General features: G+C 42.5%; 1 long non-coding RNA gene across 2 annotated transcripts; it reads right to left on the bottom strand.

Annotated features, from left to right (window-relative positions):
* Window positions 1–1,877: 1,877 nt before the first annotated feature.
* LOC141576640 (uncharacterized) lies at window positions 1,878–10,819 on the bottom strand. Of its 2 annotated transcripts, XR_012505057.1 has the most exons (6): window positions 10,666–10,819; window positions 8,565–8,614; window positions 7,175–7,261; window positions 6,867–6,924; window positions 2,426–2,468; window positions 1,883–2,314 (listed from the first exon to the last, which is right to left on the bottom strand). It is a non-coding gene; the product is annotated as an uncharacterized LOC141576640 (long non-coding RNA). The 2 variants fall into 2 exon arrangements; XR_012505056.1 differs by having other exon boundaries at window positions 1,878–2,468.
* Between the last annotated feature and the right edge of the window lie 7,564 nt (window positions 10,820–18,383).

Raw genomic sequence — 18,383 nt, 5'->3', positions numbered from 1 at the left:
GAGATATTGCACTCTATATCAAACTATAATATAAAGCTATAATAATCTAAATAGCATGGTACTGCCATAAAAACAATGGAATAGAACTGAGAGTCAAGATAAAATCCCATGCATGTAAAGTCAACCAGTATTTGACAAGGTGGTCAGGAAGACTCAGTGGAGCAAAGACAGTCTTGTTAATAACTGGGCTTGGAAAATTTTATATTCACATGCCAAAGAATAAAATTATACCTCTATCTAACACCACTCTGGAAATTAAGTATAAAGGAAAGAAAGGCAAATATAAGACTGGAAGTCATAAAATTCCTAGAAGAAAACAGTAAAAGTCTTTTTAACACAGGTCTTAAAAATTATTTTTGATGATACTTTAAGCATAAACAATTAAAAAAAAAACAAATGAAACTACATCAAACTAAAAATCTCCTACACATTGAGACAATCAACAAAATGAAAAGACAGCCTATATCATGGGGAAAAAAAATCTAAAAATCTTATAACTAATAAGGAGTTGATATCCAAAATACATATCATACAACTCAAAAGCATCAAAACAAATAACCCACTTAAAAGCTGTGCAAAAGACCTGGAAATACATTTTTTCCAAAGAAAATACATGAATTTCCAACAAATACATGAAAATGTGCTCAACATCACAAAACATTAGGGAAATTAAAATCAAACACGCAAGGAGATTTCAACTCAGGATTATTAGGATGAATTTATCAAAAAGACAAGAGGCTTACTATTAAACGCTAGCAAAGATATGGAGAAAAGGGAACATTTGTGTACTTTTGATTGGCTGATGAGTTGGTTTGGCCTCTATGAAAAACACTAGAGAGGTTCCCCAACATTTAACAAGACTACCATATGACCCAGAATTTCCACATTTGGGAAATGTATCTAAAATAATTGAAAACATTATGTTGAAGAGATATCTGCACCCATGTTCACAGCAACATTATTTATAACAGCCAAGAGATGATAACGACCTATCAACAAATGCTTGCATATAAAAGTTGTGCTATATTTAGACAATGGAGTATTATTCAGCAATATAAAGAAGGAAATTCTGCCATTGGTGACAATATGGATGGACGTTGAGGGCATCATGCTAAGTAAGAGAAGTCAGGCAGAGCAAGACAAATACTGTATGACCTGATTTATATGTGAAAAAAATAAACAAAAATTAAAATATCACATTTTTGGTTACCAAAGGTGGGCAGTGGGAAGAGGGAGAATTTGGTGTAGGAAGTCCAAACGTACCAACATCCAGTTATGGGATAAACAAGTATTGAAATGTTATGTACAACGTGAATACAGTTAACAGTGCTCTATGGTATATTTGAAAGCTGTTAAGCAAGTAGACCTCAAGTGTTCTCATAACAGGAAAATATATTTTGTTTCCCTTGTTTTTTGCATCTACATTTAGATGATGTATGTTAACTAATCTTATGTGATAATCATTTCACAATATATCAAAGTCAAATCATTATAATATGCATTTGAATCTTAAACAGCACCATATTATATCTCAATAAAACAGGGGGTGGGTAATTTAAAACAGTTTTACAATAATTTTCTTGAAATTAAAAGAAAATCTTGAAACAAAAGAAAATGGAAACACAACTTACTAAAACTTATAAAATACCATGAAAAGAATTATGAGTTTATTACAACAAATTAGTATGACAAGAAAAAAGAATTGCAAATAAACAACATTACTTCTCAAGGGAGTAGCGCAAAAAAAAAAAATCCCACTAAGTTCACAAGTAGCAAAGAAATGAAATAACAAATGTGAGAGAAGAAATAAACAAAGACTATAAATATTAGAAAACATCAATGCTAGAGGTTGTTTTTGAAATGGTTGGTAAAATTGACAAACTGAGCTATACTAACAAAGGGTAAAACAATATGCAAATGAATCAGAAATGAGAGGCAATATTATAACTGATACAACAGAAATACAACAGGTTATAATAGGTGACTATCAACAAATAAACACAAATAACTCGGATATCCTGGAAATAATAAACTCTAGAAATATAAAAACTACCAAAACTGACTAATAAACAAAACAGAAAATCTGAACAAACCAATGATGAATGAAAAGATTGTATCAGTAATAAAAAAAAAAAAAAAAAAAAAAACATAAGAAGAGGCTAAGACCAGACAGTTTCATTGGGATATTCAACCAAACATTTAAATAGAATTAATACAGTCATCTCAAACTTTTTAAAAACATGAAGAGGAGGCATATTTACAAACTCATTTGATGAGTCCAACATTACCCTGATATCAAAGCTAGATAAGAACACTACAAGGGGGAAAAAAAAACCGGCAAGTATTACTGATAAATATAGATGCAAAATTTCTCAATGAAATATAAGCAAATCAAATTCAATGGTATATTGAAAAGATCACATACCATGTCAAGTGGAATTTATCCCTAAATCCAAGGACAATTCAACCTATGTAAATCAAACATGTGATGCATCACATTAATGAATGAAATATAAAAATCGTATGGTAATCTCAATTGATGGAGAAAAACATGTGAAAAAATTAAACAACCTTTCATAAAAAAACAAACAAATAATAAAAAACCTCAACAAATTGCTATACAAAGTAAGTAAGTAAACATAATAAATGTCATACTGGACAAATTCACAGCAAACATCATACTCAATGGTGAAGTGTTTTCTGACAAAAATATAAAGAAAATGTGCACTCACCATTCCTTTACCACATAATACTGGAAGTCCTGGCCAGAGCAATTAGGCAAGATAAATACATAAAAGTAATCAAAATTGAAAAGGATGAAGCAAAACTATTTGTTTGCATTTAATATGATCTTATATGTAGAAAATCCTAATGATTCCATCAAAAACCTATTACAAATAATAGACAAATTCAGTCAAGTTGCAAGATACAAATATCAACATGTGAAGAGCAGTGTGTTTCTATATACCAACAATAAACAATTTGAAAAATAAGTTTCAAAAGCATTCATATTTAAAATGTCATCAAAAAAATTAGGAATAAATTAAACCAAGTAGGTAAAATATCCTTACAGTGAAAATGACAAAACACTGATTTAAAAAAAAAAAAAACTGAAAAAAAGATAAATGGAAAAAATTTTCATGGTTATGAATTGGAAGTATTAAAACTGTAAAAATGTCTGTGTCACCCAAAGCTGTCTATAGATTCAATGCAATCCCTATCAAAATTCAAATGACTTTTACACAGAAATACAGAAAACAAGCCTAAAACTTGTATGGAACCACAAAACACCCCTAATAGCCATATCAACCTGGTCAAATAATTAATCTAGAGATATCACAATTCCTAATTTCAAACTTTATTACAAAACTATAGTAATCAAAAATGATAGGTAACAGTAAAAAATGGAGACCAAGTCCAATGAAACAATCAAGTGCTCAGAAACAAACCCACTTATATAGTGTCAACAAGTACTTCACACGGGAACCAAGAAAATGTAAAGGGAAAACTATAGACTCTTCAATAAATTGTGCCGGAGGAAAACTGGATAATGGCCTACAGATGAATACAATTGGACCCCTTTCTTGCAGCACTCACAGAAATTAACTCAAAATGGACTGAAGGCTTAAATGTAAGACCAAAAACTAAAACTACTTGAAGAAAATGTAAACAAAAAGCTCCTTGCTGTGGTTTTGGCAAGTATTTTTTGGATATGACACCAAAGGTTCAAGTAACAAAAGCAAAAACAAACAAGTGGAACTACAGCAAATTTAAAAAACAACAACAACAAAAAAAACCAAACCAAACAAAACAAAACAAAAAAGCCCCCAAAAAAACCTCCATAGCAAAACAAATAATCAGCAAACTAAAAAGCAACTACAGAATAAAATAACATACAGGCAATTTTTTTTCCATTTTTTAATCAAAAAACTTTTTTTTAAAATATATAAGTAAGTCATAAAATAATAGTAATAAAATAAAAAATTAAAAATTAAAAATAGGCTAAAGGACTTGAGTAGATTTTTTTTCAAAAAGACATATAGATGGCCAATAGGTACATGAATAAATGCTCAACATCACTAATCATCAGGGAAATGCAAATCAAAATCACAATGACACATCACGTCACACCTGTTAGAATGGCTATTATAAAAAAGAAAATGAAAATTTGCAAGAATATGAAGAAAAGGTAACACTTGTTTAATTTTTCAGTCAAAATATAAACTGGTACAGTCGAATGAATAAAAAAGAATTAAATTGGACCCCATCTTACACTACTCACAAAAATATCTCGCAATAAAATAGTCAAATTGTGACTTGAAATCATAAAACACCATAAAAAAAAATCATAGAGTAAAATCCCCTTGACCTTGATCTTGTAAATAATGATTATTTAGATATGACTCCAAAGTACAGGCAACCAAAGCAAAAGCAAAAAGAAACAAGCAGGACTAAGTCAATGTAAAAACTTCTGCATAGAAAAGAATTTGAAAAACTTAAAAGACATCATATGGAATGGGAGAAACTATTAGCAAACCATCTTTTGATAAATGGTATTTATGAAGTATATAAATACCTCATACAACTTAGCAGCCAAAAAAATAAAATCTAATTAAAAATGAATAAAATATCTGAATAGACATTTTCCGTAAGAAAACGTACAAATGTCCAACATGAAAAGGTTGTCATTAATCATCAGGGAATTGCAAATCAAAACCACGAGACCTTATCACAACTGTTACAATGGCTACAGTCAAAAAAGACAAGTGAGTACAAGGATTGGAAGGGATGTGAAGAAAATCCTTGTGTGTTGTTGGTAAAAATGTAAATAACCACAGCCACTAGGAAAAGCAGTATGGAATTTCTGTCAAAAATTAAAAGTAGTAGCCAGGTGTCCAAGCACCATTTGTCAAAGAGACTATCCTTTGCCCACTGAACGTGTTTTACTTCCATCTCAAATGGTAGTTGACCTAGGATACAGGGGTTTACTACTGGGTCCTCTATACTGTTAATTTAAACCATGTGTGTATTTTAATACCAATATCATTGTTTCTCATACTGTAGCATTGTGATTTAGTTCTAAATCAGGAAGTGTGATGACTCCCAACTTGTTCTTTCCCAGGATTGCTCTGGTGTCTGGGTCTCTGGTAGTCACATAAAAAAATTTTAAGATTTATTTCTCTCCATGTGTAAAAAATGCTGTTGGAATATTGATAGAAATTGCACTGAAACTGTAAATGGCTTTGGGTATTATGGACATTTTAACCTTTATTCTTCTGTTCCATTAGCCATACTTCTGGCCCAGTGTATCTTTCCACTTGTTTTGTCTTCTTCAATTTTTTCCATAGAAGTCTTATAGTTTTCAAAGTACAAATTTTTCACTTCCATAGTTAAGTGTATTCTTAGGTATTTTATTGGTTTTAATGCTATTTTGAATGAGGAAACTCTAGCATCTTCAACAAATGTTGCTGGGAAGATTGGAAAACCACAAGCAGAAAAATGAAATTGGACACCTACTTTCCGCTACTCACAAATATAATTTAAAATGGATTAATGACTGAAATGTAAGACCTCATACTTTAAAACTCTTAGAGGAAAACATAGAGAAGAAGATACTTAACTCTGGTTTGGGTAATAATTTTGGGATATGACCCCAAAACACAAGCCAGAAAAGCAAATATCAACAGGTGGGACTACATCAAACTAAAAAGATCCTGCACAGCAAAAGACATAATCAGCAAAATATAAAGCCTAATATAGAGTAGGAGAGAATTTTTGCAAATCATATATTGGATGGAGGGTTAATATCAAAATATACGTGGACCTCATATAACACAATAGCAAAAAAAAAAAAAAAAGAAAGAAAAAAAAGAGTAGAAAACCCAATATAAAAAATGGGCAGTGAATCTAAATTTATATTTTTCCAAAGAAGACACCCAAATACACAAAATGTACATGAAAAGATATTCAACATGACTAACAATTAGGGAAATGAAAATTGAAAGTGGAATGAGATATCCCCTCCCTCCTGTCAGAAGGGCCATCACCAAGAAGACAAGAGACAGTGCTGGCCAGGATGAGGATAAAAGAAAACCCCTGTACACTGTCGGTGGGGATGTAACCTGGTTCAACCACTATGGAAAAGCTATAGAGGTTACCCAAAAATTAAAAACAGAGCTACCATATGCTCCAGCAGTCCTCCTTCCTGGTGTGCATCTGAAGGAAGTGAAAACAGGGTATTGAAAAGATAGGTGCATTCGCATGTTTATTACAACATTATTCACAATAGCCAAGATATGGAAATGACCTGAGTGTCTAACAATGAAAGAATGGATAAAGAAGAAATGGCATTGACATACAATGGAATATTATTCTGCATTATGAAAGAAGGAATTTCTGCCATTTGTGATATTACAGATTGACCTTGAGGGTATTATGCTTGGTGAGATGAAATAAACAGAGAAAAGACAAACGTAAGATATCAGATATACAAAAACAAATGAACAAACAAAAAACAAGCAAGCAAACACTTAGAAACAAATTGTAAAATGGTGGTAACTAGGTGTCGGGGTGGAGGAAACGGGGAGATGTTAAAGGGTACAAATGTGCAACCAGAAGATAAATAAGTCATGCAGATCAAATGCACAGCACAGTGATTACAGACTGCAGTGCTGTACCAGTCTCCAAAGTTCCTAAGGTACTATCTTGTGAATATTCTTGCCACAAAAAATAAAGAAAATTATACTTGTGAGTCATGTGAGAGGTGTTAAATCTGTTTGTGATCACATTGCTGTATGTAAGTGGATCAAATCAACACACTGCAGACTGTGAAAAAAGAAAAAGTAGAGCTGCATGATTTCACTTACTCGTGTAATCTAAAAACAGCCGAATTCACACAAAGAACAGAGTGGTGGTTGTCAGGGCCTGGGAGTGGGGAAATGAGAAGATGCTCAAAGAGTACAAACGTCCATGTTTAAGATGACTAAGTTCTGGGAAATCTCATGAACAGCATGGTGACTACAGCTCACAATGCTGTATTATTTATCTGAAAGTTACTGAGAGCAGATCTCAAAAATTCTCACCACAAAAGGGAATTTTATGAGTTTATGGAAGTATCCTTATTGTGATAATCATTTCACAATATATATCTGTATCAATTCACCACATTACTTACTGGTAGGGCTGTGTCTGGGTCACTGTCTCTCAGGACTCAGAATTAAGTGAGTCTGTTTCACTTCATGGCTGAACATATTCAAATGGCCTGTTTATAAAATAAAAATAAAATGACTAATAATTCATTGTGACTGACTTCAAGAATTTTTTGTTGTTTTTAATTTTGTACCCATGCCTACATTTCACACTACTGGAACAAAATCAAATATACACCAAAACAAATAGCACATTACAATAATGATACCAGAGTCGTGAACATAAATATTCAATGTTTCTTCCTGATGTTTTCTAATCAGAAATGTTTTTTAAAATATTCAAACTCACCAGGTCCTAGCTGATAGCTATTGACAAAAGTCAAATAAGACAAAATGACAGACAACCCTGCAAGTGGTTTTAGATAATTCCATATTTTGTGCCAGAAATTAATTACCTCTTAGAAAATCACATAAAAATACTTGAAGCTCAAACCCTGGAACGTTTCTCAATTTCATCAAACTCACATGTTATTATCATATCTGTGTCCATTTAGGTGATGAGGTAGGTAAAGATAAAAAGTGATCTGTTCTTCTGTGTTTAGTACAATTAAAATAACTAAAAATGATTATAAAATGCTTCTAAGAAATTAGATAAGATCTAGAATACAGATGGAGATATGAAAATGCTTTTCCTTGCTCTGTACAAGAGTAGTAGCCCATCAGGTACAAATGTGTCAGATGACAAGGTATCTTCATGTTAAAAACAATGCCATCACTGCAAAGGAAAGCTTTACTGATTGTACTGAAATAAAAGAAAAAAATAGAATTGGAAAAAGATCACGTTGCCATAAAATTGCTCATGGTCACAAATAGTATAGAGAAGCAACTGTGGCAGATGTAAAAAGACGTAGAAGCCATCATTCCTCCACTGAATATGATTACACCAAATTGTGACTTAATCATTTACCAAATTATGACTTAATCATTTCATAAACGTAATGGATAACATTTCTGCTTCTATAATTTAAAATATAATAACCTTTAAAATATTCTATGAGAGGTGTGGTAGTCAAATTTGTGTTCTAAGAAGTACTTTAGACACACCTAAGAATAACTAATGGTCAGAAAGATCAAATGCAATCAGCTACCACCCCATGCAAATTAATGGCATTCAGCAGATATTCATATATAAAATATGTATTAGTGTACAATATTTAAATAAAATCAAATATTGTATTAATATCTAATGTAAAATATCAGGAAATGTGCTGTGCCAAAATTGGAAGCGTCCTGGTGTAAACAGATTACAATTTTGTATTCAGTTTTCATAATGGGATAATACTGTGAACTGAGCAGAAATTGTAAAGAGATTTCTCCAAGAAAAATTCCTGACCACATCAAAAGTTGCACACTTACTATAAGGCCTTTCCCCATGTTTACTCTCAGTGTCAGAAAGTGACTTGGATCTAGAATAGGAGAATAAAAAAACTTTAACGAGACATAGGAAAGCACTCTCTGTTAAAGAAAATAAATCAAAAGAAAAAAATGAAAGGGAAATTAAGATTCTACAAATACAAATACCAATTTTTATGGGAAAGGGTTAAAATTGAAAAAAGATTATATTCTTATTTCACCTTTTGAACAAAGGTATAGAAATCTAAGCTAAATAACTTCATATTTTGCATTTATTAGGAGAAAATGTATTTGCAATGAAAAGCAGTCATTGTCCTGCCTTTTAAATATTCTGACGATTTAGCTTTGAATATATTTCATCTCAAATGGTCTTAAGCAGTATGTACAATGGTTGGTATTTTAAAAATCGCCACTGTATTTGAAACTTATAAAAGTAATTCACAATTTTTAAAATTATATTCTTGTAAGAATTTGGTAGTGGCCTAGGTATTATTTTTAACAAAACTGGTCACCCTGGAATGCTGCAAAAGGTTTTTCAATAAGCTTATACTTACATATATTTAATACTGTCACTGTATTAATATTACGGAAACAACAGGCCAGCCAAGAAATAAGCACCACTCGGAGGGTTGGAATACTCAGATTTATTACACTGGCAGGCTCAGAGGGGCTTCTGCTCTGAAGCTCTGAGCACCTCCAAAACTTGTGCATTAGGCTTTATAGAGTTAATTGCAAGCATGGGGCTATTAGCCAATAAGGTGTTAACAGCAAAAGCAGGGAATCAGTACACTGGAATTTATCTATTAGGAACAGAGCATGTTACTTTTGGGAGCCCATGATTGGGTTAACAAATTGTAACAGACCCCAGCCACTCATCTCCTTAAAGAAGAACAAATGTGCTTAGTTAACTGCCTTGCAAACAGGCACCTGTGCATCCGCATGCCAGTCTCCTGGCCGTAAAAAGCAGAGACAATGCCTTGCTTACATAGTTGAGGTTTTAGATAGAACTCTGCTCATTGCAAAGCAACAACCCAGGCCCTCAGCTATAAACACTGGGTGTGTCTGCTGTTAGATAGTCTTCTATGCCCAAAACAAGGAGCTGGCTGGGCTGGTGGCCTTTTCTAACATATCTATAAGGATATATCTTGTTCCCCTCTTCCCATGACTTCCCTAAAGATAAACAAAGCCTTTGCACTCACTTTGTAGTGATTTCTACAATCTCAATCCCACCCTGTCTTTCCTTAAATTCCTGTATTCCATCACACAACTGTTAGTGATTTTGCCTTTGATTGTACACAATAAATGTGGGAGCATTTGAGAGGCTCGTGGATTTGGCTCCCGACTCCCTCTCCCTCTCTTGACTTTTTCCACAGAGTCTTGAGTAATTCATTCAGTCTCAGTGGGACTTCTGCTGGCCAGAACCCAGTTACTGGCACTTGTTGAGCTAGGATTTATGAGTTAACTTGTTAGCCCAGTAAACCAACACTTATTAAACTTCAGATTTCTGAGTTAGCCCAGCAGTACTTAGATCAGTAAACTGACACTTATTACACTTAGATTTAAGAGTTAGCTTGTTAGTCCAGCCCGGCTTTTCCTTCTCATTATGAGAAAATCTCAATCGTGGCAATATTTTGACTTGAAAATGAGATAAGCTAAGAAGCACATTTTAAATATAAAATATTTTAAGTACAAAATAAATAATTGTATTCCTTTAAAGACAGGAAATTAAAAGCATAATAAACTCTGACTTTGACACACAAAATATAAAAGTTAATATAATGTGTTTTCATACACCTCTTTCCCTGTTTCAGTAATTTCTCAGCCCCTTTCACGTTACACCCGAGTCCCCGCCCGTGACCTGTGGTGTAAACACCTCCGACCACACGGGGAAAGGGGGACCCAGGCAGTGAGAATGAGGGGCGCGAACACCCCCGTGGCCCCGGTGGACGCGGACCCTCACCCCCTCCCAGCAGGTGAGGACAACAGTCGAAGCGGGTCCGCCAGCGCACCAGTCCCCTCCCTCCTGGACTGGAAACCCAACTCGGCCAGGTCCACACACACCCCGGTGTGAAGCTGGCTTAGCGTGCGGGGAAACCGGCATTACCTCAGACAGCGAGCGAGGAGGGTCCTCCTCCTGCAGGAACGAGGGCCACGCGGTCCCGAAGCCGCCATGGCGCCGCCCGCTCCGCCCTGAGGAAAAGGAGCGTCGCCCCCAGGGAAGACGCCGACCACGTCTGTCGCGGAATGCGCATGCGCCCCACCATCTAAGAAATGTTGGCTTCGCGCGCCCCCTGCTGGTCCTTGAGGGCAATGCTGGATGTTCAGAACTCACTGGAGAACACATGACCCGTCCCAGCCATGATGCTAAATCACTGGAAATCTTAGTGCCCTGGTCTCTTTGTTAATGTCACTGGTGATGCTCTGATCCAGCCATGTCTGCTCTCTTGCCTGGATCATGCCTCGCTCCTTGGAACCACGCCTGGATCAGATGCAGAAGAGTCTCAAATCCCATATTTAGAGATGATCAGGGTTGGTCTGGAATCCAAACCCAAATCTCTCAACACCCTGGGGTCCTCTGAGGAGTGTGGTTTTCTCAGAACCGTCTGTTCCATGTCAGAAGCAGACCAAGCCTCAGGTAGCTTAGAAGGAATGTCATGCAGCCCATGCTTTGGACAGTTCTCAGTTCTGACCTGCATAATCTTGAGACCCTTTTGTAATTTCTAACACTCTGTTTTCTCATACCTGTATTGATGTTTATTTATGGCTAGCTGAAATATTGCTCTTATAATGCAGAGGTGCTATTGTTCTTCAGATAACAGAATATTTTGAAGGGATCAATTATTTATCACTCCCCATAATTAAATATACTTTTAAAGCTAGAAATTTTTCAGGAGGGCAATCAGGTCCTCTTCTTGAACCAGTTGCTGAGGTGCTGAGATTATCTGGTCTGAGCTCCAGATCCTGATCCTGCTGGTGGCTTATGGTGATGCCAGTGTGAACATGTTTCTCCTCGTGCGCCGGTGTGGAAAGGGGACAGCCCTGTTCCCAGATGGGACAGTATCATGCTGACACTCAAAGCAAGCACAAAAAAGAATCACATAGAGTCCCCAGTATCAGCTCTCCCAGGTAGAAACGTCACCTCCATCACAGTGTTCCTGTGCTCCTATCAGGCCTTCACTGCTCCCAGCAGGTCCTGCATGAGCAGTGTGACAGTTGAGTGCCTATCCCAGCACAGCATGGTGGTGACAATCCCACCTTAATCTGTTTATCTTTGGAATGTTCCCACACCTCTCTGAGCTTCACTTTGCTCTTCTCACAGACAGGGTTGTACAGGCATGAACCTCACAGGGTTATGGGAGGAAGTCATGGTACATGCTCACCTGGCTGCTGGCTCTGCAGAAAGGGCTGCTGGGCGTGCTGTGTGTCTTCACATTTATCCTTCTCTCTCCCCAGTGAAAATGCTCTCAGCCTCATCCTTCCCTGGCCTGTGGCCTTTCTGCATTTGCAAAAGAACATGCCACAGCACTTTAACCATGATGACCTCACAGCCTCTTCTAGACGTGGTGCACCTCCCATATTCACCCACACAGATGAATCACAGGACAAACTAAAGCTGTAGGTGGTCTTTGGGTCCACAGGAGGGGCTGCTCTCTCCTCAGAACAAAGTAGGGTCGGGGGCTGTACTGGGGAAAGACGGAAAGAACCTGGAGCTCACACATCTATCAATTCCCCTGAAGAAGAAAATGAGTCACAAAGAGCTGTGGGTGGGGTCCCAGCCTCCCTGGGAATCAGAGGACTGTTGGACTGAGCTGATCGCTGAGAGACCCATCCCCCAACAGCCCCATCTCCCTCACCTGCTCTCTCCACATGCACCTCCATGACCTCCACAACTGGGGACCAGAGCAGGAGGAGAGGGGAGCAACCCACTCACAAAAGTGTCTCCAGCCCAGTCCTGAAGCTCCTTTGCATGGAGGATGGAGTAGGCTGTTCCCATGGCCTTGGAGAAAAGGGTGTCAGTAAGACCACACTCACAGCAGATCCCTGTCAGGCCTACTCCATGACCAGTCCTCCCACTACAAGGATGACTATCACAGGGGAGGCAGTGGGCTGAAGCCACCACCTGGGTCCAAGAGCCAAAGAAGGGACTGTGAGAGCTCAGCATGGATGAAAGTCCAGGCCTCTGACTCTAGTTCATGCAGAAACCTCCCATGCCCTTTCCAGGACCTTGGGCCCCTGGCGGCATCAGTATCTGCAGCTCACCTGGCAGCCCTGGACAGTTGGCCTACACGCCACAAGCCACATGCTACAAGCTACAATTCCCTCCAACATGATGCACCTGCCCCACCTCTTCCGGGTCACTATGAACCTTCTAGCACCCACTGAGGCAGGGCCAGAAGGTAGGAGGTCTGCAGGCAGGGGGAGCTGTCTGAGTTGGGGTTCAGAGGCTGTGTGTCCCTTTTGAAGGCAGCAGAGCTTTCTTTTGGGGGAAGAGACAGGGAAAGTCATTTCTGTGGGTGAACGTTTCTCTTTCCCCTCCACTTGTGCCAACCCCACAGCTGAAAATTTGCTGAAGAGCCAGAGGAAGGGTCAACTCAGGGCCTGGAGACAACCCCTATCTGTTTTTACCAGCACCACTGGCGCCGCAGCCAGCGTCACCGCCACCAGCTTCTCCAGTAGTGGCACAAGCAGCATCTGCCCCAGTGGGGGCGCACTCTGAGGCGGAGCAAAGGGGCCAGTCCACTCAGTGTTCCATCTCCAGCCTCAAAACTGGAGACAGAGCCAGCTCCAGCCCCAGGGCCCCTGTGCCCCTGATACGTGACCAGGAGGAAGGGGACAAGTAAGGAGCAGTCTGAACTCACAGCCTCCCCACAAGGCTGGCGGCAGAACTGCTGACTCTGCTGGATGTGCTTGTGGGTGGGCTCTCATGAGGGTGCTGGGGCAGGGCTTCCCTTTGAATAAGCTGTCCCACCCCATCCTTTCCAGGATCCAGACTTCTGGGACCAGAATCCAAGACCACAGCTCCACCGCTTATCAACCATGTGACCTGGGCAACTTTCTCAAACCCAAGCCTTCTCTGTCCACCTGCAGAGATGGAGGATAACAGGATGTCCTGCACAGAGTGTCTGTGTAGATTAAATAGATAGAACAGAAAGAAGAGTGGGTGGGGCCTGGCCCATTGGTTGCGGGAGGGGAGGTCACCCTGTGCAACCAGGTCCAAGGGTCACCCAGAAATATGCCCAGAGGTTCAGCTGCCCCAGCACTTATCACATATCTGATGTGAACTTAAACACAGGGAGAGAAACAAACAGCCTGAGTGTAGCTACTACTGGGGAACATGCATCTAGGGAGTCAGAACAGAATGTGATCAGGATGGTGGAAGATGCCCCTGGGGTTAAGCAGAGTGGAGCTGCCCTCTGGAGCCTGGATTTAGTGAGGATGGGCTTGTAGAAATTCCCCTCTCCTTTACCCACTGAGTCCCAAAATCAGTGTGGTGCTAGTGCCCTCAGCACAGAGAAAAACCCAGGCTCCAGCCATGTCCTCTACTTCCTGGACTCCCACTCTGATTGGTGATCCCCATCTGGGATGCAGAGATGAGTTATGGCTGATCATGTGATGTTCCCTCTGCTCCAGGAGGTGTTGAAGAAGGTGGTTCCCTCTCAATGTCTGGGATTCACCTGGTCCCAGAAAAACAGCCCTAGCAATGAGCACATGGCACCACCATCCATGCTACTATCATTCAGCTCAACAGTGTGGCCACCTGCATCATCACCCCTACCACAAGGACTGAGCGTGGTGGCCCAGGAGCAAGCCTGGGTGGTGGAGCACTGGGTCAAGGTGGCCAGGGTATGGGATGGACTATCCAGTGAAGCCCGTCTCTGGAATCTCGGGAATGGCCTCTTCTCCTTTGCCTGCCTTCTGGATGGAAGTCTGCGGTCCAGGTCCCTGCACAGTCCCAGGTCTGTCCTGCCGGGGCCATGCTGACCTTGACTCCCAGCTCTCAGTGGGTGGATGCTTCCTACCTATATTCTTCCGCGGGCTGAGCTAACTTCATTCCTGTGGATTTTCAACATCCTGCTGTCTCATGTATTGAATGCCCTCTAGGTCCTCCCTGGGCTCCCTGGGGGTGTGTCTCATCCAGGGCAAATTGAGACAGTGAGGGGACTAAAGCTAGAGCGAGCAGGGCAGCAGCTTCCCACCTCCAAGCCTCCTATGTTCCCCTTACCAAGGGTTCCAGTCCTCAGGAAATTTTGCTCCCTGAATGCAGACCTCTCTGCTCTGCCTCAAATCACTCTCTGAAGGAGACATGGGTCAGTTTCTATGTGGGTGGGTTTCTCTCCACAGGAAGTTCATATTCAGTGTGGGGTCACTTATTTGTCTGCCATCCCCCCCGAGGCAGCTGGCACCTTCTGGGGGAAACAAATTTGACAGGCATGATCTGGGTTGGGGGCCAAGTCTCTAAGCCCCCTTGGGAAATAGGCCACCATTCCTACTGCTTTAGGAATTGATTTTATTAAACATCCCAGGGGCTGGAGTCAAATTGGAGAATTTCTAGTGTTCTCTTTATACCAACAGAGCCCTGTCCAGCTGAAACTCAAACTGGTGGAAACGGATCTTCTCAGTAGAAATGGAAATGGAGGCCCCAGGTGACCAACCCCAGGGCTCCATCCCCAGCCCCACAGCACCTTCCTGCCCAGAGAATCCCAGTGAGGCCCTCATCCAGACAGTCTGAACACTCCATGTTCTCAAGTAAAATGGATTTGCCCTTTAACTCCTCATGAACACATTTTCCCTGAACTTCTCCTTCCTTCTTACCCTTCCCCTTAGGAAGAGCTTCTGGAAATATAAAGATCTGTGTAGCAAAGACGATTCCTGGAGCAGGGGTCTGCTCATCGAGGTAGCGTGGAGGCCTGAGGTCTGGAGAGAGGAGGGTCAAGGAGGGAAGGAGATGGGGTGGGATGTGGTTTTCAGTTTCTCACTAAAGCGTCTGAAAAATCCCCATCTTCTCTGGATCAGCAGGACGAGGGGTGTGTTCTGTTCACAGGCAGGTGGAGGGGCAGAAGGCCCTGGGAATGTGGTGTTTCCGTGCTGCTCCATTAGGGGGCACTCAGATGGCAGCGCTAGCGGGTCTCTGGCTCCTATTCTAGTCCCTCCTGCTGGCAAGTGGCTTCTTCCAGTCTCCTGGGTGGACGGGGTGGGTGGGGGTAACTTTCTTCCCTCACCAGCCCCATCTGTCCTCAGGAGTCCTTGCTACTCATTCTGTCTTCACTGCACCTCCGAGGGGAGGGCGCCCTTCTCATCCCAATGATGAGCACTGCAGGGATCCTATGGTCTAGGTGTGCATATGGCCGCCCAGTCCTGGGTCCGAGTGGCTGGGCCAGAGACAGACATGTGTTCATTATGTGACTCCACACTGTGCCCAACTCACCGTCAGTGCTGGTCAGTGACGGTCAGGATTGTCACCCTGGTCCCCAGTCAGCAATGACACAGGCCCCGGGTGCCTCATGAGAAACGTCTGGGAAATGGTGGGAGCTTAGTCGATCCTTCCTGAATGACTTCAGAAGCTTCATATGAAAGAGGAAGCAAAGTGTCCTGTCCCCTCCCACCTTGTGAGTCAGAGGCGGGGCCTCGGGGTCACGTTCCTGAGTGGATGAAGAAAGCCTGCTGTGCAGGGGGTGTTCTGAGCTGTTCCCGGGGAGGGCAAGGCTTCAGCATGGCCTTGTTTCCAGCATGGGTGGCAGAGACTCCAGGGGTCCTGGGGCAGGCAGGGACCTCAATCTGGCCTCCAAGGCCCATGTCCCCTCCATCCACAGCTCCACCCAGATGGGGGACTGCCACCGCTTGGGAGCCCGGAGGACACAACTCCCACCAATGGCGGAGCTGGACTGGGGAAGGGACGCTGCCCCAGGGCCTCTGGCTGAGAAGGGGATATGGCCTCTCCTCTGTGGGCCCCTGAGCACCCCACTGCCCTTCTGCAGGCCTCTGCCTCCTCAGCCGGGAAATGGAGGGAGGATGACCCCGTGGGGCCAGCCTCACAGAGCGGCGATGAGGAGAAAGGAAGGAGGGTGTGGGGCTTTCTGTTCTGCTTCAGCAGTAGGTGAGGATAAAAGTGACATGGCCCTGAGACCTCAGGAGAACCTGGCGGGTAAGTGGGCGTCCAATATTTGCCAGGTGAGGAAACAGGCTCCGGGAGGCTAGGCCACAGCCCCGAGTCACACACCCAGTGCGTGCCAGCGTTGGGATTGTTCTGGAATCAGAACATGCTGGAGGGCACGTAGCACTGCTACCATTGCCCGGGTCATGTGTCAGGGTCTGAGTTCGGGGGGCTTGGGGAACCGGGTGAGGGGGGCAGGCTCAATGGCTCTGTCCTCCACTCCGGCAAGAGCAGCCTCCAAGCCCAGCGCCTTGGGGCGGGGCCTCCAGAGCCCGGGAGAGGCTGCGGGAGGGGGTGAGTGCCCTGCATGGGAGGGGCTGCAGGGTCAGAGGAGGGGGCTACCCCCAGCTGGAGGCCCCCAAATCAAGGGAGGAGAGGCCTTCCTCCTCCAGCCCCGCCTCCCACTGCCACATTAGCTAAGATCCTCCTTCCAAGTGACTGCCAGTAGGGCCGGGAAAAGCTGATGCAAGTAGACTTGGTGATGGGAGTAGCCAAGGTTCAAACACCATGTGATTTGCTGTCACAAGTCTTGGGGGTTGACTAGGAGCCAGGGTTCTTGTAGGGCGAGGGGTGTGGAGATCGAGGAGTCTAGTAAGGATCCCAGACTGCTCCATCTGCAAACAGTGGGGTGGGCCCAGAGCTGAAGGTGAGGGGTTTTCAGGGAAGGGTCCGTAGGGCCCTGAGATCAGAATCCAGGTTCATCCCCTCCCTCAGCAAAAACATCACCGCCCTGGTGATGCTGGACCCAGTGTGGAGGGTGATCTGGATGTGAGTCTGGGGGCTGAACAGGGGGACCAGGGTCAAGGCCTGGGAAGAGAGAGGCCACACACCAAGGCCTGGGCTGTCAGCATTCTGCAGACCTTTTGTGAGACCCTCATGGCCAGTCCTGTGAGCTGGGGTGTCAGGCCCATTTTAGGGGTGAGGAAAAGGAGGCTCCACATACAACAGTTGTCCAAGTTCCCTGGGCTGGTGGAGCCACAGAACTGGCAAACCACAGAGCTGCAGGGTTTTTCGTTGGAGCTGGACTCAGCCTCTCCCTCAGGGGCTTCCTTAGGGTGAGAGTGAAGTGGGGCCCCGCAAAGTCCATCACATAAGTGGTGGAACAGTCCCCTCCTGCCCCAGGGTTCAGCTTCCCTGTGTGTCAGCAGAGAGGGTTTTGCTACAAGCTCCCTAAGACTCTGCCCCAATATTTTCCCTTCTTTGGTGCCAAGACTTTGTTTGGATCTAAGTCCTGATTTCTGTGCATGCCTGGACCCCTCCTGGGGCCTGGTCACAGGGCAGCATGAGAAGCAATGGGCATGGGGGCTGGCAATGATGGCAGAGCTCTTCCTGCTGGGCTTCGGCTGTCTGCCTTCCAGGGGCGTGAGTCTCTCCGAGGTGTACATGTTATTAAACTTTTGTTTGATTTTCTCCTGTTAATCTCTTTCACGTCAATTTAATTCTTATACTAGCCAGAAGAACCTAGAAGAATAGAGAAACACTTCTTCCTCCCCAAAAGTCCACAGTGAGGATGAGCTGCAATTTCCCTGGCTAAGTACACGTCACTCACAGATGCTGCAGGTGGAGATCCTGGGGCAATTGACAAAAGCCAGCAGAAGGAGAGATTCTTACCAGGTCAAACTCCTGGGTCTCTGCCTGTAGAATCTTTTGGAAATGAGAAAGGTAAGCAT

Source organism: Camelus bactrianus, unplaced genomic scaffold (assembly GCF_048773025.1).
Source record: "Camelus bactrianus isolate YW-2024 breed Bactrian camel unplaced genomic scaffold, ASM4877302v1 HiC_scaffold_154, whole genome shotgun sequence".
Lineage (NCBI taxonomy): Eukaryota > Metazoa > Chordata > Mammalia > Artiodactyla > Camelidae > Camelus > Camelus bactrianus.
Note: the sequence above shows the minus strand (reverse complement) of the source record. Positions and strands in the feature narration are given on the sequence as shown.